Source organism: Myotis nattereri, assembly GCF_964212035.1.
Source record: "Myotis nattereri genome assembly, chromosome: 14".
NCBI classification, from domain to species: Eukaryota; Metazoa; Chordata; class Mammalia; order Chiroptera; family Vespertilionidae; genus Myotis; species Myotis nattereri.
Window position 1 is genome coordinate 36,517,700 of NC_138089.1, and position 24,959 is coordinate 36,542,658.

The following is a 24,959-nucleotide window of genomic DNA, read 5'->3' on the forward strand; positions in this document are numbered from 1 at the left end:
ACACATATAATTACATATTGTTTTTGTGATTAATCACTATGCTTTAATTATGTTCAATTTGTAACAATGAAAATACATCCTGAATATCAGATATTTACATTATGATTCATAACAGTAGCAACATTACAGTTATGAAGTAGCAACGAAAATAATTTTATGGTTGGGGGTCACCACAACATGAGGAACTGTATTAAAGGGTCGCGGCATTAGGAAGGTTGAGAACCACTGGTTTAAACAGTGACTAAACCTGGGAGTGATTAAGTGACCTGACTAGGGTCATAGAGGAGCTACTGAAATGCAATCTTTTAGATTGTAAGAAAGTTTATAAATTCTAATAAGCCCTGTGAAATGATTCCTTCAGGGGAAAAAAAACATTCTATGAGTCATAGTTACTCTACAGGTTTTTTTGTTTGTTTGGTTGGTTCTCTCTGTACAAAAGCGTTATTTTAATGACCTGAATCTGTAGAAGTGCCCCATAGTACGACATATTACTTGAATTTACTACTGGATTTTAGTATTCAGAAGAAATATATTGGGGTTAGTCATTCAAAAGAAAAAAGGTTCTGTTAGACATTCGTATTCATAGCTGATTGTTACTGTGATTCAGAGCAGGGTATAACGTTTTAATTTAGGCGGCTTTGCAGGTGAGTGGGTGGAAGGTGTGGTGATGGGAAGCAAAAGGAGATCATCCTAAGTTGCATCTGAGAGTGGAAAACATTCTTTGTAGCCTCCTGTTAATCTTCAGAGAGGCACCGTCAGGATCCCGTGTTAGAGCAGTTACACGGGTGAGCTAGACTGGGTGGAGGAGAGGTTTTCGTTGTTGTTTTTAATCAGTTATTTCGGTCTCTCCTTTCCATCGTCTGATGGTGTGTGCAGCAGTTACATGGTGGTCCTTGAATGAGAAGCTGGTGGCTGTGTCTTGGTGCCACCTCTCACACTCTGCTCTGCTCAGGCACTTGGTCTCCGGTGACTGGTTATCTGTCCTGGAAGGACACTGTTTGAGTTTGTGATTTTTCTTTCACGGCTTTGGATGAAAAATAGCCTGCCTTTTCTCTCCCACTATTTTGGCTCCCCTAATGGTTCGATGTTGCAATATTTCACTGATTCATTTCCCTATTAGTTGACGGTTTAAAAAAAAAAGTATATATATATATATATATATATATATATATATATATATATATATATATATAAAATGAGAGAGAATCACTGATCAGCTGCCTTCTGCACACCTCTTACTGGGGATTGAGCCCAAAACCCAGGCATGGGCCCTGACCAGGAATCGAATGGTGACCTCCCGGGTTCATGGGTCAATGCTCAACCACTGAGCCACACCGGCTGGGCCCTATTAGTTAATGTTTTGATGTCTTCAGTGATCAATAATCACTGGTTCCTGTGGACTCCCAATCCCTCCAGTCTTCTTTGATAACTACTTGGCCTTTTGGTTTCAGTCAGAGCACTCTTGCCTCATTCGCAGCCCATTAACTTGGGCTGTAGGTCACATTTATGGAGCTTTTGCTGCTCTAGACACTCTGCTTGCATTCATCTCATTGATTCATTTTAAACCCTTCCAGGACTGGGAATGTGAGTGCTTATTATTAATTCCATTTTGCATACAGAATAATTAAAGCTTAGAAAGGAACATACTAGTATATTGCCAAATCACACAGCTGTTCATAAGAGAGCTGGAATTTCACTCCAAATGTCTGATTTCAGAGTTTGGGATGGAGCAGTGGTTCTAAAGCATCCAGAGTGTCAGAATCCCCCAGAGGAGCTTCCTGAGCCCCAGCTCCAGTTTCTGAATCAGCAGCTCTGGGGTGGGGACCTGGACATGGGCATCCTATATAATAAAAGGCAAATCGACCGAACCGCGCAAGGACTGGTTGCTATGATGCACAATGACCACCAGGGGGCAGACGCTCAATGCAGGAGCTGCCCCCTGGTGGTCAGTGCACTCCCACAGGGGGAGCACCCCTCAGCCAGAAGCCGGGCTCATGGCTGGCGAGCGCAGCAGCGGTGGCGGGAGCCTCTCCCGCCTCCACAGCAGTGCTAAGGATGGGGAGATGGCCTAGGCCATCAGTTGGACATCCCCTGAGGGCTCCTGGACTGCAAGGGGGTGCAGACCGGGCTGAGGGGGACCCCTCCCCCACCAGTGCACGAATTTTGTGCACCGGGCCTCTAGTTTCTAATAAGTTGCCATGTGATGCCAATGTAGCTGGTTTAAGGACCACTCTGAGAATCACTGGTGTGGTGTACAGAAATGGACTTCTGGAGTCAGTCTGCCTGGATTCAAACACTGGCTCCATCACCAAGAACAAGAACCAGGGAAAATCACTTGGTCTCTGAGTTACTCATTGCTCATTTGTACCTGCTTCACTGAGTTGCAGTGAGGAGTACGTGAGATACAGCATTTCGAATGCCTGGAATCTAAAAATAACTCTATAATGTGATTCCTGTTGTTACCGTTCTTACTAAATCACACTGCCAGGACTCTGCTGGTCTTTCTCATGCTCTGAGACATCGAATATTTTGTTTTTGAAGTCCCATTATTTGCTTATCACACCCATGTTGTTTTCTATCCTACTCTATCATACTTTCCTTCCTTCAACAACTACGGCCCCTAACTCAGATCTTTCTCCCTCCAACCAATAGTGCTGTGTTTAGAAGCTTCCACATCCTCGTGAATAGAATAAAACCTCCAACGCTCTAGCTTTGCAATTTCTCCACCTTAACTTTATCTCTAATAGTTCTCTGCCTCATCCACTTTCTGGGACAGAAGATTCAGTAGAATCATTTGACTTTAGAACTCACCTAGAGTAAGCTCCTCAAAGATAGGGGCTGTGTGCAACAAATCCAATCCTTGACCCTCTGCAGTGCCTCCCACAGTTAGCAGGCCCTGAACCAGTATCTGGTGGGTGAATAAGTGAGGGAGTTGGAAGTCAGGAGGTCTGAAAGGGCTTTGACACTTGGGGGGATTATTTCCCCGTTATGGGTTCTGATGCCTCAATGAAAGGTTGGAATCAGAATTTAAGTATTTTAAATATCTGCCTTGTCCTTTACACCTACACATTCCCCAGGTCAAATGACTTCCAGCAGTTTGATACCTATGCTGATAAGAGGCTCTGCACATGCCCCTCTTTAGAGTATTTTACAATAAGGGTCTCCTTCCTGTGGACCTGATGCTGAATGGAATGCAGGTCATGGTAGTGTACACTGTGGAGACTTTTCTTCTTCCTTATCCCCACGACCCAACTCAAGAAGCTATTGTTGTTCCAGGATCAGGCTGACAGCCCTGGAAACATTATTACGTTGTGGAAAGGGTTAGTTCTTTTTGTTTTACAGTTTATAAGATGCCCTGATGGGTTCTGACAAGAGTATGGCTCTAGTGGGGATGTGCTCTGAGAGCAGGTACAGATGAGAGAGCAGTTTCTCACTGAGCTGCAGTGTGTGGTTATGTTGCATCCCAACTCAGTCAAAGCAGGACAGGGCATTGAACTAGGAGAGACTGCCCTGCATGCAGGATGGCCTAACACCCGATCCTGGTCAGTGTGGCTAGAGAACAGTAGTGACTTTAAAAAATATAGCATGTTTTCTTCCTGATGACAAAAGTATCAAGTTTATGATAAAAGATTACAAATTTTAATGAAGAATATAACAAGATTAAAACTTTGGGAGTTAGCCCAGCTGATGTTGCTCAGTGGTTGAGCTTCGACCCATGAACCAAGCAGTCCCTGGCTTGATTCTGGTCAGGACACATGGTCAGGTTGCAGGCTCAATCCCCAGTAGCGGGTATGCAGGAGGGAGCTGATGGAAGTCTCTCATTGATGTTTCTATCTCTCTAGCCCTCTTCCTTCCTCTCTCTCTAAAAATCAATAAAAACATTTAAAAAAATAAGAAAGGAAGTAAAAAACTCTAATTCGTAGTGTTTCCTAATTCTGAGGTGTGAAGAGTTCCACCACGGCTGACTTCAATCTACCATGATAACAACAGAACACCATTTTAAATTATATATGCATATTTACAATTTATATATGTATATTATTTATGTATATTCATATAAAATAAATGTAAGAGCATAAATAACGTAAAATGTAGTAAAACAGTTAGGAAGTGATGAATATCACTTGAGTATTTATTACCATTGTTTTAAATATAATGTAATTTTATATTTAGATAAATTAATTTTTAATAATGGCTGTGTTTAACAACCAGCTTGCACAATTCCAGTGCCAGCCGCTCCAGCATACCACTCACGGCTCTGAAGGTCCTATTTTTGCTTTTTCTTTTCCATCCTCCCTCCCTCCGTCCTTCCCTCCCTCCCTCCCTCCCTCCGTCCCTCCCTCCCTTCCTTCCTTCCTTCCTCCCTTCCTTCCTTCCTTCCTCCCTCCCTCCTCTCCTCCCTCCCTCCTCTCCTCCCTCCCTCCGTCCCTCCCTCCCTTCCTTCCTTCCTTCCTTCCTTGATTCCATATATAAATGATATCATGCCATATTTACTTTTCTCTGTCTGGCTTGCTTCACTTAGCATAATGCCCTCCAGTTTCATCTATGTTGTTGCAAGTGGCAGGATTTTTTCTTTTTACAGCCTGAAAATATTTGCAAACCACATGTTCAATGAGGGGGGTTAGTATCCAAAATATATAAGGAACTCATACAACTCAATAGCAAGATAAGGACTTAAAGGTGATGATTTGAATTTAGGAAGAACAAGGCAAGGATGCCCACTCTCACCACTTCTATTCCACGTAGTATTGGAATTCCTAGCCAGGAAACCAGAAGGCATCCAAATCGGAGAGGAATGAATAAAACGTGATCTAATATATAGAAAATCCTGCAGACAACAACAACAAAAAACTGTTAGAACTAATAAACAAATTCAGTAAAGATGCAGGATGCATTCCTTGGCTATTTTGAATAGTTCTGCAATGAACATGGGAGTAAAGATAGTGATTTCATTTCCTTTGGCTATATATTCAGAAGTAGGACTGCTGTGTCATATATTAGTTCTATTTTTACTTTATTGAGGAAACCTCCATACTGCCTTCCACAATGGTTTTACAGTTTACATGCCCACCAACAGTGTACAAGGGTTCCCTTTTTCCCACAGCGTTTGTCTCTTGTCTTTTGACAATAGACATCTTAGCAGGTATGAGGCGATTATCTCCCTGGGTTTGATTTGTATTTCCCTGATGTTCAGTGATATTGAGCATCTTTTTATGTATATGTTAGCCATTTATATTGCTTCTTTGGAAAAATATCTATCCAGGTCCTTTGCCCATATTTTAAATTGGATTATTTGGGTATTTTTTTGCTATTGAGTTGTATGAGTTCCTTATATATTTTGGATACTAACACCCCTCATTGGACACGTGGTTTGCAAATATTTTAATCCCATTCTACTCGTTGCCTTTTATTTTGTTGATAATTTCCTTTGCTTTTTAGTTTGATGTAGTCCCATTTGTTTATTTTTGCTTTTGTTGCCTACACTTTTGGTGTCAATTCCAAAAAATCTGTTTTAATGTGTCTGTCTTTATGCCAGCACCATACTATTTGATTACTATAGCTTTGTAATATAGTTTGAAATAGGGAAGCATGATGCTTTTAGCTTTGCTGTTTTTTGTTAAGATTGTCTTGGCATTTTGTAGTTTCATGCATCTTTTAAGACTGTTTTTCCTAATTCTGTGAAAATGTCATTGGAATTTTGATAGAGATTGGATTGAATCTGCAGAATGCATTGAATGGTATGGGCATTTTATAATGTTAATTTTTCCATTTTTGTGAACATTGAATATCTTTCCTTTTATTTCTGCCTTCAATTTTTTCATCAGTGTCTTGTAGTTTTTTCAGTATATAGGTCTTTTACCTCCTTGGTTAAATTTATTTCTAAGTAAATTTATTCTTTTCAATGCTATTGTAGAGGAATTATTTTCTCAGTTTCCCTTTCTGACAGTTCATTGTTAGTGTTGGAAATAACTAATTTTTGTATATTGATTTTGTATCCTGCATCTTTACTGAATCTGTTTATTAGTTCTAACAGTTGTTGTTTTTTAGGTGGTCTGCAGGGTTTTCTATATATTAGGTCAGCGGTTCTCAACTTGTGGGTCGTCAACCTATGGGTCGCGAATCCTTTGGGGGTCAAACGACCCTCTCACAGGGGTCGCCCAAGACCATCGGAAAACACATATATAATTACATATTGTTTTTGTGATTAATCACTAGGCTTTAATTATGTTCAATTTGTAACAATGAAAATACATCCTGCATCTCAGATATTTACATTACAAGTCATAACAGTAGCAACATTACAGTTATGAAGTAGCAACGAAAATAATTTTATGGTTGGGGGTCACCACAACATGAGGAACTGTATTAAAGGGCCGCGGCATTAGGAAGGTTGAGAACCACTGTATTAGATCACGTTTTATTCATTCCTCTCAGATTTGGATGCCTTCTGGTTTCCTGGCTAGAAATTTCAATACTACATGGAATAGAAGTGGTGAGAGTGGCATCCTTGTCTTGTTCTTCCTAAATTCAAATCATCACCTTTAAGTCCTTATCTTCAGTGACTTTATAGTAGCATTTAACAAAGTTCTATCAAAACAGAATTCATGATTTCCATCTGTGACCCCTATATTGCTTCATTTCCCAGTGTTTCTCTTCTCAGTTGGTCATGCCATGAATATAAGCAATATCACTTGGTCATCTTCCTCATCTTCTACTCACATATCGCCTTTTTCACAAAACCTGACAGTTTCCCATCCCTACTCGAAATCTGCCCATTTCTCCCCTTCTCTTCTGCTACTGCTTCAGTCTAAGCTTTTATCACTCTCTAACTTCATATCTGTATTGCCCACCTAATTATTCTTCTCACTTCTGTTCTTGCTCTACCCCAATCCACTTTTTATACTGCTCCAGAGTGATCCTTTATTGATTTACATATGTCATGTCACTCATGTCAGATTTAAAATCCAAAATCTTCAATGTGATCTACAAGGTATGATCTGACCTTTGACTGTCTCTCAATCCTCATTTTCCTCCTCAGCCACTTGACTAACTTTAGTTACAGGCGAGCTTGGAGACTTTGCATAAACTGGAATGTTCTTTCATCAACTCTTTATGTGGCTGACTCCTACTTTGCCACCAGGTTCAACTCCAATGCCCCTTCCTTAGAAAATCCTTCTCTGATCCCAAAGGGTACCCCTCTTATATACCCTTTTTAAATCTCACCATACTTTGTACCCTTTCTTCGTGACCTTTATTCAATTATGTAGGTGCAGATTTGTATACTTATTTATTAAATGTCTGTCTTTATCATGAGGATGGGATCTGGGTCATCTTGTTTTTCATTTACTCACCAGCATTTCTCACAGAACATGGCACAAAGCAGCGGCTCAGTAGATACCTGTTTATTGGATGATTGAAAGGGGCCTTGGACTAGGCCTTGCTTTGACATAGATATGTAGCGGCCTGATCTGTCATATATCAGATAGCCAGTTGTTCTTTAGGGTTCTATATGTGACTTTGTAACAGAATCAGCACATTTTATGGTAATGAGGCCTTTCAAATTGTCAGCATGCATATACTTCTGTTACACGTTAACCCTCGGTTCCGAGACCTCCTGTCCTCCTCTCCAAACCCATTAGCTGGCATGTGAGATTCTCTGATAGTCACAGCCACATCATTCAGGAAGTCTCATGAACCTTCCTGTCCTCTGACTACTGTGTTCATTGGGAACATTGCTTTTCACTGTGGTAGCTGAAGCCATATCATATTGATGCTCACTTCTATCATGGTACCAAACCAGTAGAAAAAAAAGAAGTAGCATTTTGAAAGGCAATAAACATTGAGATGTAGGAACTAAGGGGATTGTTTCCTCTCTCCTGGATTCATAGAATGTCAGGACGGGAAAGTACTTTATAGCTCTAATGTGAACATCTGTTGCACAGATAAGAAATTTGAAGCCCATAGAAATAATTTCTCCATAGCTGCACAGTTGTTTGGCCCCTTTGTCCATTACACCTTGTGTTTATCTCAGTAACCAAAATAAGTACATGCTGACTTCAGATTGATTTTCTTGGACTATTTTCTGAATTGTAAAAAGGTTGGAGCAAAATAAAGGTGACGGATGAAATGGGGATGGTGACATAGTCTCTGCAATTAGAGGGAAATACTCAAGTTCTTTATCCCTCAAGGTTGAAGGGATCTTCAAAAGCCTTATAAGCCATAAACACTGGTGCAGGTCCCACAAACACAGTTGCTGGATCCATGCGTCTGATGCTTAATGCTGACATCATTAGGAATAGAGTTTCCTCTCTGATGAATATAGTTTCCTTGGCAAAATAGTGTTCTTAGTCAAGATAAGGTTACTATTCTATTTGAGGGGACTTCAGTTTCTCCCTAACCTTTTAATTAAATGGGACCACCAGTTAGTTTCTCCTTCACTGAATTTATTTTCATTTCATTTCCTGAGACATTTTCACTACTCATATGCTGAGGATTTTGTTCAGTGTTGCTTGGGTTTCAGGAGGCTATCCAAATGATTCTATCAGTCTGATTGGTAGAGCAAGTTTCATTGGCTGTACTTCATACCGTTATTGAAACTGCCCTGAAATTTGTGAGGAATGAGTAAGTGTAAGTTGCCTTTGCTAAAATATCAGGTAGTGATGTTTCCTGTATGAAGTATTGGGCCATGCATTATCTGGAGATATTTCTAATCAACACCCTTAGTTTCCTGTCTGTGAGCTCATTCTTTCTCACCTCGCAACAGTTCATCTGTCTCCCCCCACCTTGTGAGAGAGGCAAAGGCACAAGATGGGAAATAGGAAATTCAAAAGCACCTGTTTCTGAAAAATTCTGTCATTACAGGCATCAGGTTTGAGAGCTCCCCACCATTCAGTAAGTTCTTTGCCACCTAAGGGAAGAGATGATCCATTTGAAGGGTGGCAGCTCTGCTCCTTAGGGTCTAACATATGAAGACCCAAAGGGACCTACATATAATTGGCAGCTTTTAATTTAGTCTGTCCTGATTGAAAGAGGCAAAGGAGTTAATATCACCAAGTGCTTACTATCTGCCTGGCACTGTGCTAAGTGTTTAATAGGGCTGTCATATTGCTTGACTCCAGGGAGCACTATTCCCATTGCAGTCTTTGTAAAAGGAGCCACTGAAAGTCGTGCTTTGAGGTATCCTTATGTCTATTATCACAGTTACTACAACTGCCCCATAAAAAGCCACACCAATATATTAAGTCCTTCGGCTTTCAATACATTTCTTAAAAATTGTGAGCCCCAGAAGGCGATCAGAAGAAAGGATGAGGTCAGGGAGTGTATGCCCCTGGCTTCTTTCCTGCAAGGTGACTCTGGGCTGGCTGTGTCCCTGCTCTATTCAACACAGTTTTTTTCTACATAACTCGATCCCTCTGGGTTCCTGTTCATCCTGTTGTCCTTTTGCAACACTGCCCCTTGACATTTCTCTGCATTACACTTACCCTGATTTGCATGTGCCATCTGTTTCCTGTAGGGACCCTGACTAACACAGGCTAGACTGCAAGATGAGGTCTATCTGACTAGAAAGTTAAGGCCCTTTCCATGACCTCTTGTTAATATCCATCGCAAAGTGCTAATACTGTAACTCGACTCTCTTTTGAGTCAAGTGGAGTCACTGACAGGAATCTCCAAGGTGGGGCATGTTAGGTGCCCACTTGCAAAATCTCCGCAGGACATTTACAATAAGAGCACTTGAAGCCAAGTGGACCTGCCCTGCGTGTGCATGGACCATTGGTGCTCCAGCCATTGCTCATAAAGGCACACTAGAATAGTACGTCCTGTGAAAAGGGTCCCTCTGGTCTCAGAAGCCTGTCAGTACTGTTAATGCAGATTCATTCAATGCCACTAACATTTTGCAACTCCAGGAGTGTTCAGTTAAAGCTTAGCTCGGCCAGAGTGGCTCAGTGCTTGAACCAGGAAGTCAGGGTTTGATTCCTGGTCAGGGCATATCCCAGGATTGTAGGCTGGATCCCCCACCCAGTAGGGGACATGCAGGAAGCAGCCGATCAATGATTCTCTCTCATCATTGATGTTTCTATCTTTCTCTCCTTCTCCCTCCATCTCTGAAATCAATAAAAATACATCTTTAAAAAAGCTTTTAAAAATTTTTAAAAGAGTAGGAATATGCATTTTGATAGAATGGCTAATTAGTGGGAGGGCTTTTTAACAAAATGGTTAGGCAGGAGAGAAGGGGGTCACAGAAAAGGTAAACTCTGATAAGGGAGGGAGATTGTGCAGAGCTGCATTGGGAGCTTTGCCAAGACGGCAGGTCTCCGCAGGTGGTAGGGGACTGCGAGGAAGTCCTGGGGGGCCAAGGGCACTGCCTAATGGAGGAGATGTGAAGACATGGAGGAGGGGTAGAAATGAGATACCAGACAAAACTGAAATCTCTACCTACCTGACAGGTTTTCTCTTGCATGCCCGAGATGATGTCATTATAGATGTCTGGTAAAGCATCTTCATGGCTTGGTTTAATTCTTTCACCTCATTATAAAGAGTTAATCTAATTTCCTGTTTATTTTCCAGCAAAAAGGGAGTTCAAAACAGATTATTATGAGTGGGTTCACAACCTGGCGGGTGTCTCCATGAAAGCGATCACAAACACAGGAGGGGTTGGCAAACTTTTGGAGGGTGTGTACCCATTCTTTAGTTGTTTATCCCTTAAATTAGGCCTAGGGTTGTGGTTGGAGCTACCCAGAAACTACTGGGGTCTATATTAGTGAAATTCTTGTTCTAAATTCTCAGCCGTTAGGAATCCATAGATGAAATGGAAGGGGAGAGGCGATGTTGGTAGAGTGGAAAGGGCCATGGAAGGGAGGCTAACAGTTAAGAACAGGCTCTGATGTCAGACCCTGATACTCAGTAACCCTGTGACTTTGGCTAATTTGCATTACTTGGTCTTCAATCACATCATCTCTAAGTAGGATAATAATAATGTATACAGACATAAATATATACAAACATACATACATACCTCACAGGTTTACTGTGAGAATTGAAGATGTTAATTTAAGTGCTTAGAACAATTCCTGGCATACATTAAGGGCCATTTAGCCATATGGTTATTGTTACTATTAGGCAGACAGGGAAGGAAGGAGTGCTGTTCACAGTTGCTGAGAGCTTGCCAGCAAAACTTGAGTTTGGCTAAAACTGGTCCAGATTGTGTAACTCAGAAGCATTTTTTGGGCCCCCTTTGTCATTCATTCATCCATTTCACAAATATTTCTTGAGTGTCTACAATGTGCCAAACACTGAATGAGGTGTTGGGTCCATCATCCGGAGCATTCATAGTCTGCCACGTGGTTCACCTGAGCATGGAGGAGACAGATCGGTGAACAGATAATTACAAGACAGGAGAGCATGTGCTATATTAGGGAGAGAGCCAGCATGTTAAGTATATGGGAGAAGAAAGAGGAGGAGGGAGAACGGAAATTTTAGCTGGCTTGGAATAATGTCAAGATTGGCTTCCTGCTGACCAGCCCCTTAGTAGAGAAGAAAACAGATAATGCATTGAACAATACACTTAAGGTCAACGTTGTTTTATTGATCAATTCAGTAAGTGCTTATTGAACACTGCCTCCCTGCTAGGCGCTCTAACACTCCACGAGGGCTGAGACATTATCTTTGTCTCAGCTCTCCGTCAACACCTGTGTACTGATACAAGGGTGCAGACAGGAAACCAGAGACCAAATGATTCCAAAGGTTATTTACATCTTGGTCTTTCCTGGGAAACTCTGGTCCCTGGTGGGCTTAGTTTGTAATGAAGTGATGGTATCTGTGCTTCTTATCTGGCTCCAATGGATGAACAGAGAGTATATGCAGCCATCAACTCATGGGTATCCCTGGAACACAGCAGATATTCTTTTTTTTATAATATATTTTATTGATTTTTTACAGAGAGGAAGGGAGAGGGACAGAGAGTTAGAAACATCGATGAGAGAGAAACATTCATCAGCTGCCTCCTGCACACCCCCCACTGGGGATGTGCCCGCAACCAAGGAACATGACCTTGACCGGAATCGAACCTGGGACCCTTCAGTCCGCAGGCCGACGCTCTATCCACTGAGCCACACTGGTTAGGGCAGCAGATCTTCTTGTGTGTGTGCACACATGTTGGGGGCTGGTGATCAGGAGTGAAAGGAGAGGTTGGCAGGATGTAGGACATGTAAGTCTGGTTAACTTGAAAAATCTTAACCATCCCAGAGACCGGGATGCTTGTTTAAAGGACACCGGAAATCAGAGTGACTTCCTTTGCAGCCGATGTTCAGAAGACTGTCCAGCTCAGCTTTCCCTCCACTGTCCCAGGATTGGCCCTCTCCCCGGACTGTATCCAGAGCCTTGTTATTCACCATCAGTACCAGAAGCCAGGCTTCGGTGCGGATGCTAGTGCAGCCAGCTGCTGCTCATTCCCTTTAACTTTTCCACACCCTGACAGAGGTGTCAGGGAAACAGTAGTTTCTCGAACAACAGTTTCCCCTGGCTTATGCCTGGGAGACCTAATGTTCTTCCATGTGTTCCAGTCTGGCCTGGAGTGAGCATGGACCACATAGTAGTCACTCCAACGTGTTTCCCTTAACAAGCATGGTCAAGTGCAAACATGGAAAAGGCACAGATTGGAGACACATGGAGATCACGCCTCAGGCACGCACACCTCGGGCTTTGAGATGGCCTTTGGGATGCTTGCTGTGGGCAGTCACTGCCGGGGTGCCATCGCCCTCTCAGACCTCTGTCTGTGACAGATGGGCAGCTCCCGTTGAATGGCAAAGGAATACGGGCAGTGGGAGGTCTCTGGCCGGAAGGGCTTGTTCTTTTTAATAGGTTTGGGCTGCTTTCGTGATGAAATTCCCTTAAGATTGCATAGCCAAGTATTAGTAGATATAAGCCATGAATTATAAAACTTTGTTTAAATACAATCCCAATTTTATTTGCAGGCAATTTTTTTTTAGAAGAGCAAACTTATACATTTTAAATTATACCTTATTTGATTCACTGGTATACGTATAATTAATACATGCTTATTCTAGATTTTAAACGTGAATATTATGCAACAACTCATGTATGTAGAGTTTACTTAATGCTTTAAAACATAATCTTTATTGCATTTTTATTACAAAAGTAATGCATGCATACTTATTACCTACAATTTAGAAAATACAGAAATGTACAACACTGAACATTTAAATCGCCTATGATACCATGACTCTGAGATAGATTCATATTGTAGCGCATTTTCTTCTGGGCTTTGGTCCTATGTGTGCATCTAATATGTTTTTGAGTGATTTTTACATATAAAGCTAAGTGACATCAACAGTGCAAACAGCAAAGAAAATGAAATTTCCTTGCCTGTTTGGAAGCTTGCCCTTGAATGAATGTTCTCTTAAATGTAATCCAGCTGCCTCTACCTCCTACTCCAGAGACAAAGCCAGAAAACCATGGCGGGGAGATGGGATGCGGAGTGGGGACAGGCAGAGAAAAATGAAACTCTGGTTCGTATCTAGACCAGAGTGTAAACTCTCTTGCTGAATGTATTTGGACCATTGTTTCCCACAGGGGAACATAAAGATGATTTCATTCATTCATTGATTGATTCATCCATCCACTTATCCATCCATTCAGCAAACGTTGATTGAGTCCTCATTTTGAGCCAGGTACTGAATAGAAAATGGGATAAAAACATAAATAGGACACACCCGATACCTCAGAGAGAGCCCGGTCTGGGGTGGTAAACAGATGAAGAACTCGGCAGTGGCAATGAGATGCCTTAGGAGTTGTGATTCAGCCACGTGAATGTGTGGGAAATAGCATGTCAGTTGCATTGGTTGGAAGGAAAGGCACTTGTGGAGATGTGGTGGGAGAAGGGCTCCGTGTGCTGTACTAGGGAGTGTGTTTTTAATTCTAAAAGCGCCTGGAGTCACTGAAGGATTATCGAGAGGCGAGTTAAATGTTCACATTTGTATTTTGCCTAGCACGATTGGAAACAAACAAGATTTTGACATCAGAGAGCTGCATGATCCTTTGAAAAGCAAACAGAGCCCTAGCTGGTTTGGCTCAGTGGGTAGAGCGTCAGCCTGCAGACGGAAGGGTCCCGGGTTCAATTCCGGTAAGGGCATGTACCTAGGTTGCAGGCTCAATCCCCAGTGGGGGGCATGCAGGAGGCAGCCGATCAATGATTCTTATCATTGATGTTTCTATCTCTCTCTCCCTTCCTCTCTGAAATCAATAAAAGTATAATTAAAAAAAAGAAAGAAAAGCAAACAGAACAATGCCTAGAAAGCAAACAAGATTCCCAGAGCCTCAGTTTGCCCATCTGTAACATGGGAATAATAACGGCCCGTAAGGTTGTTGTGAGATTTAAAATGCAAAAGAAAGTAGATTGTGAGGCAAAATCACTGAAACCCAATGACTCTTCAGTAAATGATACTGTTGTTAGCTGCAAGGCGGACAAGTTCCTTCGGTCCTGCCTCCCTTCAGTCTTGCTCTCTCTTCACCACTACAGTCTAACCATATAGACCGCTCACGATTGTACCCACCCCCTCGCCCCCCGCCACCACCACCACTCCAAGCTCAGGCCTCCACTCATTTGCCCAGGCTATTCCGTGTTCATGGCGTGCTGTTTTCCTTTCTCTTGCCTGCGTTAAGAACTACGACCCATCCTTCAAGACCTGACTTAAATATTTACTCTTTTTTTTAGAGTATTAAAGGAATTTTGGAGACAGGAGAGAAATGGAAAATTTCTCACTCAAATTGGGAGACTGAGTTTAAAAGAATGTTCTTAACAGTCTTTGACATTTTGAAAAAGTGAGATTTGCAGATACAAACTTTAAAATAGTTTATTCTTGCTTAAAATAGCTGAACCTATAATAGGGCGTGCTTCTCCAGGGAAGGTCCAGAGGCTGGTAACTGACCGGGAAGACCTGCGTCCTTTCCTGAGTTCTCCTCTTTCCCTTCCTCAAAAACCCCTCACTTCTTTTATTCAAACTTTATTTTTTTTAATCTTCTAGTAACCCCATTTGTTTTTCTCATTAATATTCTTTCCTCGTTTTTTACTGATCATATCTTTATTTTTAAGACTATTTGTTATTAGCATTGTTATTATTACTAATTTATTACTAAATTTAAATTATTGGTGTATTTACTCCAGTAATTTTGCTTCAAATCATCAATTGTTTGTTTTTGTTTCTTTTTAAAAAGTCTTTATTGTTGAAAGTATTGCATATGTCTCTTTTCCCCTCTATTGCCATCTCCCAGCCTGCCCCCGCCCCCCCCCCCCCCCAGTCCCAGCCTACATGCCTCCCCCACCCCCCACCCCCACCCTCTTCGCCCATTGTCTTAGGAGTTGTGATTGAGCCACGTGAATGTGTGGAAATGGCATGTCTGTCAGTTGCATTGGTTGGAAGGAAAGGCACTTGTGGAGATGTGGTGGGAGGGCTCTGTGTACTGTACAGGGGAGTGCATTTTTAATTCTAAAAGTACCTGGAGTCACTGAAGGCTTATAGAGAGGCAAGTTAAGTGTTCATGTCTGTATGTTGGCTAGCACGATTGGAAACAAGATTTTAACAACAGACAGCTGCATGATCCTATGAAAAGCAAGTAGAACAACTACAAAGCAAACAGGATTCCCAGAGCCCCTTGGTTATGTTTATATGCATGCATACAAATTCTTTGGTTGATCTCTTACCCCCCTCCCCCACCCTCCCCTGCCTTCCTTCTGAGGTTGGACGGTCTGTTTGATGCTTCTATGTCCCTGGATCTATTTTATGTTTATCAGTTTATGGTGTTCATTATATTCCACAAATGAGTGAGATCATGTGATATTTATCTTTCTCTGACTGGCTTATTTCACTTGGCATAATGCTCTCCAGGTCCATCCATGCTGTTGCAAATGTTAAGAGTTCATTCTTTTTGACAGCAGCATAGTATTCGATTGTGTAGATGTACCACTGTTTTTTAATCCACTCATCTGCTAATGGGCACTTAGGCTGTTTCCAGATCTTAGTTGTGAGTCAGTGATGGCAGATGCTTGATATTGTCACTCCACTGTCTTAAAAAAGGTCTTCTTTGGTCAATGTGACAGTGGAAAGGATAGCTAGAGGGTATATATATTGGCTCTTCTATGCTTCGTCCTGAAGCATTTTACTTCTCAGAACTAGTCACATGGCTCTGCCTAAATGCAGGAGTGCTAAGGGAACAGATGGAATGTTTGGTGAGAAGATTTTACACAGGTGTATATACACACACACACACACACACAGATTTTTACCTTTGCTTATTTGGTTCTACTATTACCATGAAAGGGGATGGTGATAAAGCAAAAGTTATATATAGTAAGCTTCTAATTTGAACTAAACTCTTGACTTTTCAAGTGAGAATGTGGTTAGCTAATGTTTAACCTTCCCCCCACCAGAAGCTAATTTCTTTATAGAACTTGTGAAAAAAATCCCACACGCACAATAAACCAGTCTAAATTATAATCGAACCTATTCAATTTCAAGTTTTTGACCCAAACCAAAATATATGAATCACTTCATAGGAACTGATTTTTAATTTGGAGTCTTGCTCTGTAATAATGATTTATCTTTAAATCACAGCTCTCTCAAATGATCTGAAACGTGAGTGTGGGAGCATTTGGGTCTTTGCTATATTCCGAGTCACGGGACAGGAGAAACAGAAATAACATTTTTGTAGAATCTGCTGTGTTCATTATTGAGCTTGGTCCTTTTATGTTTTATATCTCCTCTGATACTCCAAATAGCCCTGGGTGGTAACTATTACTGTCTTCTTTTTTAGAATGAGAAAACTGAGCGTCGGCAAAGTTATGTCACAAGTAGGTAATGTCCGAGCCGGGACGCACGTTCACGTGCTTGGGTCTCCAGTGCACTTTCCACTCCATGCACCACCCAGGTGTTACTCTTATCCATTTGGGCATCTCATGTCCTCCAGGCACAGCAGGCTGCTTCTTTGTTTTTGCCATTTTTTGGTGGCTGAACATATGAGTTGGCATTGCTGTTTTTTCTTTTCTTAGCCTCTTCAAATCCAGAGCAAGCTCTCGGGCTTAGCTTAAAGACCTGTCTCTTCCATTTACAGATAACATAGTGATGGTCCTGTGTAAAGCACCTAATGCTGGTTCTGGCATAAAGAAGTCTGTTTGATAAAGATTGCCTTTCTTTTCTCTTCACCAGACTTTGGACCAAAGCATCTGTATCTCTTCTGGGCTTTATCATCACTTAACTTTATCTTTGTTAATTATTTTAGCAATTCATCATACATCTACTTGCAGAAATCATTTTCACACGAACACTTGTAACATAATGATTACCTAACACTTTCTTTATGTCAGTGTTGTTACTTCCTGAATCCTCACACTAATGCAAAAGTAGGTCCGATTATTAGTTCCATTTTGCAGACAAGGGGGAAACCAAAGTATGTCTTGCCTCTAGTTAGCTGTACAGTTAGTAAGTCATGGATCCAGGACATGGACCTAGGCTGTCTGACTCAAAAGCCTACACATTTAAATATCACACTATGGTGCCTTCCATGAATAAGTTATTTCATCTACTCGGTCCCACTGAAAGTCCTTCAGAAGCAGTGACCACATCTTAATGTTTTGGTGTCCTTCATAGCATGTAATAGAGTGTTGGGTTCATGGTAGTTGCTCAATAATTATTTGTCAGGTTGCATATTAGGAATCTTAAGGGTGAAAGAGTTTCCCTGGCCATGAACATCTCTTGCCAGTGGTCTGTGATTATGAGAATTTGCCTTGTTTGCTTCCTAGGCTTTTATTTTATTTTATTTTATTTATTTATTTTTTTAAAAAAATATATTTTATTGATTTTTTACAGAGCGGAAGGGAGAGAGATAGAGAGTTAGGAACATTGATGAGAGAGAAACATCGATCAGCTGCCTCCTGCACATCTCCCACTGGGGATGTGCCTGCAACCCAGGTACATGCCCTTGTCCGGAATCGAACCTGGGACCTTTCAGTCCGCAGGCCGACGCTCTATCCACTGAGCCAAACCGGTTTCGGCTATTTTATTTTTTTTTAAAGGAGCTGAGTAATCTCTATTTTTCAGTAGTTTTATAAATTTATCTTTATTGTTGAAAGTATTACAGATGCCCTTCCCTGCCCCCCACCCCCACCATTGACCCCTCTCCACCCAGTCCCCACCCCATCCTACCCCAGGCCTTCATTGCACTATTGTCTATGTCCATGGGCAATGCATATATGCATGTAAGTTCTTTGGTTAATCTCTTCCTGTCTCCCTCCCCTTCTCTTTGAGATTTGTCTGTCTATTCCATGTTTCCAAGTCTCTGGGTCTTTGTTCATCAGTTTGTTTTGTTCATTAGATTCCACATATAAGTGAGATCATGCGATACTTGTCTTGCTCTGACTGGCTTATTTCACTTAGCATGATACTCTCCAGGTCCCTCCATGCTGTCTCAAAGGGTAAGAGATCCTTCTTTTTCACAGCTGCATAGTATTCCATGGTATAAATGTACCACAGCTTTTTAATCCACTCATCTACTTGGCACTTGGGCTGTTTCCAGATCTTAACTATTGTAAATAACAATGCCATGAACATAGAGGTGCATACATTCCTCACAGATGGCTATTTAATTTAAGATGAAATATAATTAAAATTGTATTTCTTCAGTTGCACTACCCATAGTTCAGGTGCTCAATAGCCACCTGCAGCTAGTGGCCATGGTATTGGACAGCATAAAAGATAGAACATTTCCCTTATCAGATTTCTTTTGGCCTGTGCTGAACTAGAGGCTGTGTTCCGTGTCTCAAGAGGTATTCCTTTTTCCATTTGGTCATTTATTCAACCCTCTCTTTTTTCCCCCAAACACTACATGTTGTCTGCTGCCAAGTAAGCAAAAGCATACTAATGCTAGGATGTCAATCAAAGCAGATGAAGCAGGTCTTACACGAGAAGGTGTAGAAGCAGAGCAAGACCCATAAGTAGATCAGTTATGCTTTCTTACAGAAATTGGCTTTTGGCTTCAGATGCTGTTTGTTGAACATAAAAATATATTGCTCCTTTCCTCCATTTACATTTAGCCACACATATGTGACCAGAAACACGAACTCCATTTTGTGAGCTCTCAGCTTCCTGTTAACATCACAAGAGTAGAAGAATCCTACCTGTGATTATAATAAGATGGAAAATAACTGAACAAAAAAGACTGGTGGGATTTGTTCTTTCTACTGAGTAAATTTAGTTGCCTGAGAAACAGGAAGGAACTATTTCAGTACCAAAAATAATAAAAGCCTCATCTAAATTTTCTTTTTCTCACACAGGAGCTGTAATTGCCTTTGGGATGGTAGGAAAGGGAGGGGCTATGACAGGAGGAGACGTTCATTCGTATGATTTCTTTTGATATTTTATTCAAGTATTCCTTTTAACACTTTCTATCACCCTTTATAATTACCCAGTTAAATTTATAATACAGTTCTCCTAAAAATGGGTGACATTTGAGTGTTATAAAATTAATATGAATGAGATGCAGTGGACATAATTGCTTTCTAGAAAAATCTCATCTTCATGATTCACTGTTAGAGAGAAAAAAAGTTTCTAGAACATTGATATATCTGATTCCTTATGCACATTTTCCCAAGAAAGCTGATTTTTCAGGAAATAGGATCTCTGCTGGATTCTTCTTTTTGGTCTCTTTGTTGTCTCAAATTAGAAAGGTCAGGAAATGGCAGAAATAATAATTTACTGCACTTGAGTGATTTGGCGTAGTGCATTTCAGAAAAACATTCATATACACAGATTGTCAATTTTGACTCGTTTTCATTAGAACCATGGCTTTTTGTCATCCACATGATTTATCTCTGGGTTTCTGGGTATTTTAGGCCCACCATGCTTTTTTATCTTTATTTTTATTGATTTGAGAGAGGAAGGGAGAGGGAGAGAGAGATAGAAACATCAATGACGAGAGAGAACCTGCATGCCCCCCAGGGGTCGAACCTGCAACCTGGGCTTATGCCCTGACCAGGCATTGAACTGTGACCTCCTGGTTCATAGATCAACAGTCAACCACCGAGCCATGCTGGTCGGGCATGCCCACCATCCTTAACTCATCAAGTGCTGAGTGCTTGAAATCATCAGAATAGGCACACTGGGTTCCCAGAGCCCTCAAATTGATGAGGCTACTGTTACAAACAGAGTTCTTCTAGAAGTGACTTGACCTGCCTCTGGAGTCAAGGGGGTGGGGAATGCATTTTTAGAGCCAGAGCACAATCTCATACTTAATCAACAATGCACGTAACTATGTCTTTGTGGCGTATTCAGATTGGATTGGGGCGAAGTTTGCCTTTGCATGATCCAGAAAGAAAATAATTGTTAAGCAAATTACGAATGTAAATCATGTTGTAAGGAATGTTAAAAAAAAAACAAAAAAAAAACAAAACATGTGTTTTGGAGTTCATTAGATACAGGCTTAAATCCTGGTCCTCTTACTTAACCAGCTATGACTTTGGGGCAAGTCACTAACTACCATGGGGCTCATTTTTTATGTCTGTGAAAAGGAGCTGACAATTCCTATCTCAAGAGATTGTCTCAGTAAAAAAAAAAAAAAAAAAAAAATAGATTGTCTCTAGGTTTGTTATTAGTGTAGTATGTATTAGTGGCTAAGAAAGCAAGTTATTTTTAAAAGAAATCCATAGAGCATTATATGCTTAACGAGGACAAAAAGAATAAACATTCATAGCTTGTCTTCCTTTCCCACTCTCTTGGAAAGAAAAGGTGTTAGTAGTGCTAAACTGGGAGGTGGGGGTGGGTGCTGAGAAGGATAAGCAATGATTAAAGTTGTGAGATGATATCTAGTGGGCAGGTTAATTTACAAAACAATGGACTCTATGAAAGAAAAAAAAAGACTAAAGAATGTGAAAGTAGAAGATTGAGAGAGAGAGGAGTGCTGGATGTTTTGGGGGGGTAGACAGAAAGAGGGAAGGAGGGGTAGATGCAGTGTGACATTCAGGGGAACCAGGTAAGTCAAGAAAATTTGGGGGCCTGTTCTGTGGTGAAAGCCTCCAGTTGCCAGTTTTTTGTAAGTCTTCTTAAGTAGCTACCCCATAGGGAGGCGAGAATAGCAGAAGGGTTAAGGCCTAGATGGTGGACCTGGAGGTGTAGTTTTTAAAAAGTACTATCATAGTTTCCGTTTACTGAATGTTCACTCCTGACCAGGCACTTTCTGTGGACTTTATCAGGATTAATTCATCTAATTCTCAAGACAATTCTACAAGGTAGAAGCTCTTATTCTCCCCATTGCACACATGCTAAAACAGAGTCACAGATGATTCAAGTAACTTGACGGAAGTCACACAAATGAGTAGTAGAGCTTGGGTTAGCCTCAACTACTGTGATGCTAGATCTGTATTCTTGTCCTGTGTGTGTCATTCTGCATCTCATATATGAGTGATCTTTCAGCGGTTCTCAGCCTGTGGGTTGCGACCCCTTTGGGGGTTGAATGACCCTTTCACAGGGGTCGCCTAAGACCATTGGAAAACACATATATTTACATATTGTTTTTGTGATTAATCACTATGCTTTAATTCTGTTCAATTTGTAACAATGAAACTGGGGGTCACCACAACATGAGGAACTGTATTAAAGGGTCACGGCATTAGGAAGGTTGAGAACCACTGCCTTAAAGTAGACTTTGGGGCTGTTTGCCTTATTTTCTAGGAGCTTGGTTTGTACTCAACCACCTGGCTATTCAAAACATGGTCCACAGGCTACCCAGGAGTGGAATCTCAGGCCCACACCAGACTCTGTATCCTAGGAAACACGGACTGCATTTTAACAAGCTCTCCAAGTGATCATGTTACAGTCTGAGCAGCAGTGCCCCAGAATGTGGACCTGTAGGCAGGCAGATGGACTTTCTAGTCATGTCTCCATCCTTTACAGTGTCTAGCTCAGCCGTTGCCACCAAAGAGATTGACTCTTGATCCAACAGTAGTAGATCAGGGAATGTTGAATATGAAATAAACTAACAAGTCCTGGATGAATAGCAACTGGTCCATCTTCAGCTGACTGAATGGGATGCCCAGGGCCTCCAGCCTCCAGCACAGCACCAGGCACGTACCGGGTGCCCCGTGCATATTTCTTGAATAGGGACGGAAATGTTGTGTGATAGAGACATCTAGCATACTTCCCCGACATTTAAAAAGGCCAAATAATGCCAAAGCAAGCAGAACAGTGATTATGCACTTATTCTTAACACAGTTCTTAGACAAGCTCTGCTCAATTGGTTCCCCTGTGAGCTCCCACTGATTCTCTTCCCTCTCGAGCTCTCTATTGTCTTGGCTGTGTTTGCAACTCATTCTGAAACTAATTAAGTTTCAGGATCAGTTTGTCCTGTTAAGAGAGTGTGGATATGCTGAAGTAGTGGTTTTATTATAACTTAAATTATCTGAGTGAAAGGACAATTATAGTTTGATTCTAATATTGGCCAAAAGTCAGATTCCATCAAAAATAATTCTCAACAGACATTAGTCTCTGTAAAACCAGGACATTTTATGAAAGGCCACAAAGAGGATTTAAATAGGCCATGGAAAATGTATTGATAATCTGGCCATATTTTAATCCTGTTCTCTAACAGAGTGTGAAATTACTTGTTTACTTCACTTATCTGGGACTGGAGGTAGCTCATCACTCGTTGACAGAGCCATATTTTGTGACCACCTTCTCAGCAGTGAGCTTCTGCAGGGCCAAGGCCAAACATTTTGACTTCGCTGGCCTATGTACTACCTCCAAAGTCAAGGTCAGGACTGCCGTTACCTCTCAGCAGCCAGAGGAACTCATGAACGCCAATGTATCTGGTCAGGGCTTTGATTTGTGCATGGACAGGGAGATAGGCCAGGAGTAACTGTAAAATGTTGGGAGCTTTATTTTCAGTATCGCCACATTTCCTTCCCGTACCATATCCCCCCACAAGTGAGGGTTATGTTGTTTCATCATCAGTCTACTGTATTCAAGTTGAACACTATTGAGGATGCAGTAAAGTATGAGAAGTCCCTGACCTAAAGGAGTTCCATATATATATATATATATATATATATATATATATATATATATATATATTCAGAGACTAACCACTGTGGTAAAATAGACCATGTTGATACTCTGCCCAGATCCTCTTTATCAAGTTAGTGCATTCACCCCTCATGGCTGTAATGCTAGCTGCTAATGGCTCATAGCTGCCCCTTTCTGGAGAACTGACTGATTCCTCTCAGCCAATGGAGGTGGGGGGACCTAGGAGGTTCTGCCTCCCTAGCATGACTGATTGACATGGGCTACGAGAGACTGGACCCTTTCCTTAAGGTGGGACCAACCCATGGCACAATTCATGCTCCAGAGCTTCCCTTGGAACCACACTGAAGCTGGACTCCTGCTGAGACCACCTCCTTACCCCCTTCGCTTCCTTTCTGTCCCCTGTTCAATTGATCGAGTGTATCCGAATCTTCTCTAGAATGCTCAGCTTAAACCTTTCAGAAGCTATCATGGTCCTAAGCCTGGAAGAGCAAAGGAGGAAACATCCCAAAGTGCCGTGAGAGCTGGACCCTGGGAGATAGGGTTGCCTGACAGGACCTGGGTCATGTAGGGAGTTGGCCACTGCTAATGGTCAGGGTAGGACTTGGGGAAAAAATATGGGTGCTGTAGGCCCACCATCCTTAACTCATCAAGTGCTCAGTGTTTGAAATCATCAAAGTAGGCACACAGGGTTCCAAGACCCCTCGAATTGATGAGGCTGCTGTTACAGAGTTCTAAACAGTTTTCTCTCTCCTCCTTTCTCTGGTTATGCACTCCTTTAGGCAAAACTAACAGGTGTCTTAGTCCATCTAAGCAGCTATAACAAAATACCACAGACTGAGTAGCTTTATAAACAATAGGATTTTATTGCTACAGTTCTGGAGGCTGGAAGTTCAAGATCATGGTCCTCTTCTGGAATACAGACTTCTCACTGTATCCTCACATAGTTGAAGGGCCTGGGGTGCTCTGTGGGTCTCCTTTATAAGAGCTCTAAGCCCATTCATGAGGGTTCCACCCTTATGACCCAATCACCCCCCAAAGGCTCTTCCTTCTAATACCACCACCTTCAAGGGTTAGGATTTCAACATTTGAATCTTGAGGGGTCACAAATATTCAGGCCATAGCAACAGGAAACTAGCCAACAATGAGCTGGCAGTCAATAGAGGGATTATCGTCATTTTATAGATGACGAGATTCCACTGTAGGGGACGAATGCCTTATGAGCATGGAGAAGCCATTGCAGGTTTTCCAGCGAATCTATAAGGAAACAGAATTCCATAAGAAAGATATTGAATTTTGCTTCTGAAAGACTCTTTCAATGTCCTTACAGGCCAGTCCTCCTCAGAGGGAAGGCCGTGTTGGTGGCTTCTGGAGGCCCCTGTAGCCCTGGCCCTCCTGGTACAAAGTGCTGTTGAAAGGTTATCACGTGGAGATGGGGAGGGGCCCTGCAGAGCTTATTTGTGGCCGTTGTTCCCATGAGTCCAGAACCAGAGGCTCTGAGCTTTTTCTCTCACATAGTCATCCTCTTGCTCCGCTCCCCCTCCCCTCCTTTGATTCTGAATCTCGATGTCGCAGGTAGGAGCTGGAAGGGAAAGGGGAGCATGGACTTGGGCACTGGGGCAGGAAATCAGATTAAGGGCCTCTCTCTTGGAGCTGGTTTGCTGAAAAGGCATCTTGAGAAGGTGGACCAGGGCTTAGGGAAGGGACATTGGGACGTTTCTTCAGGCGGGGCAACCTACATCTCTGTGCCATCATACAGAAGGTCAAACTTGGAAAGTGATTAAATTGATTAGCCAACAAACCTGTAAAATTTCACACAATCGATGCCCTTAATATAGAATCAGATTACAGATTGCAGTCTATTGCACTGATTCATTC

At 41.8% G+C, this 24,959-nt stretch overlaps 1 protein-coding gene across 4 annotated transcripts in view; it reads left to right on the forward strand.

Moving 5' to 3' along the window:
- CPNE4 (copine 4) overlaps positions 1-24,959 on the forward strand; it is a 348,425-nt gene that overhangs the window by 65,560 nt on the left and 257,906 nt on the right. The window lies entirely within an intron of this gene.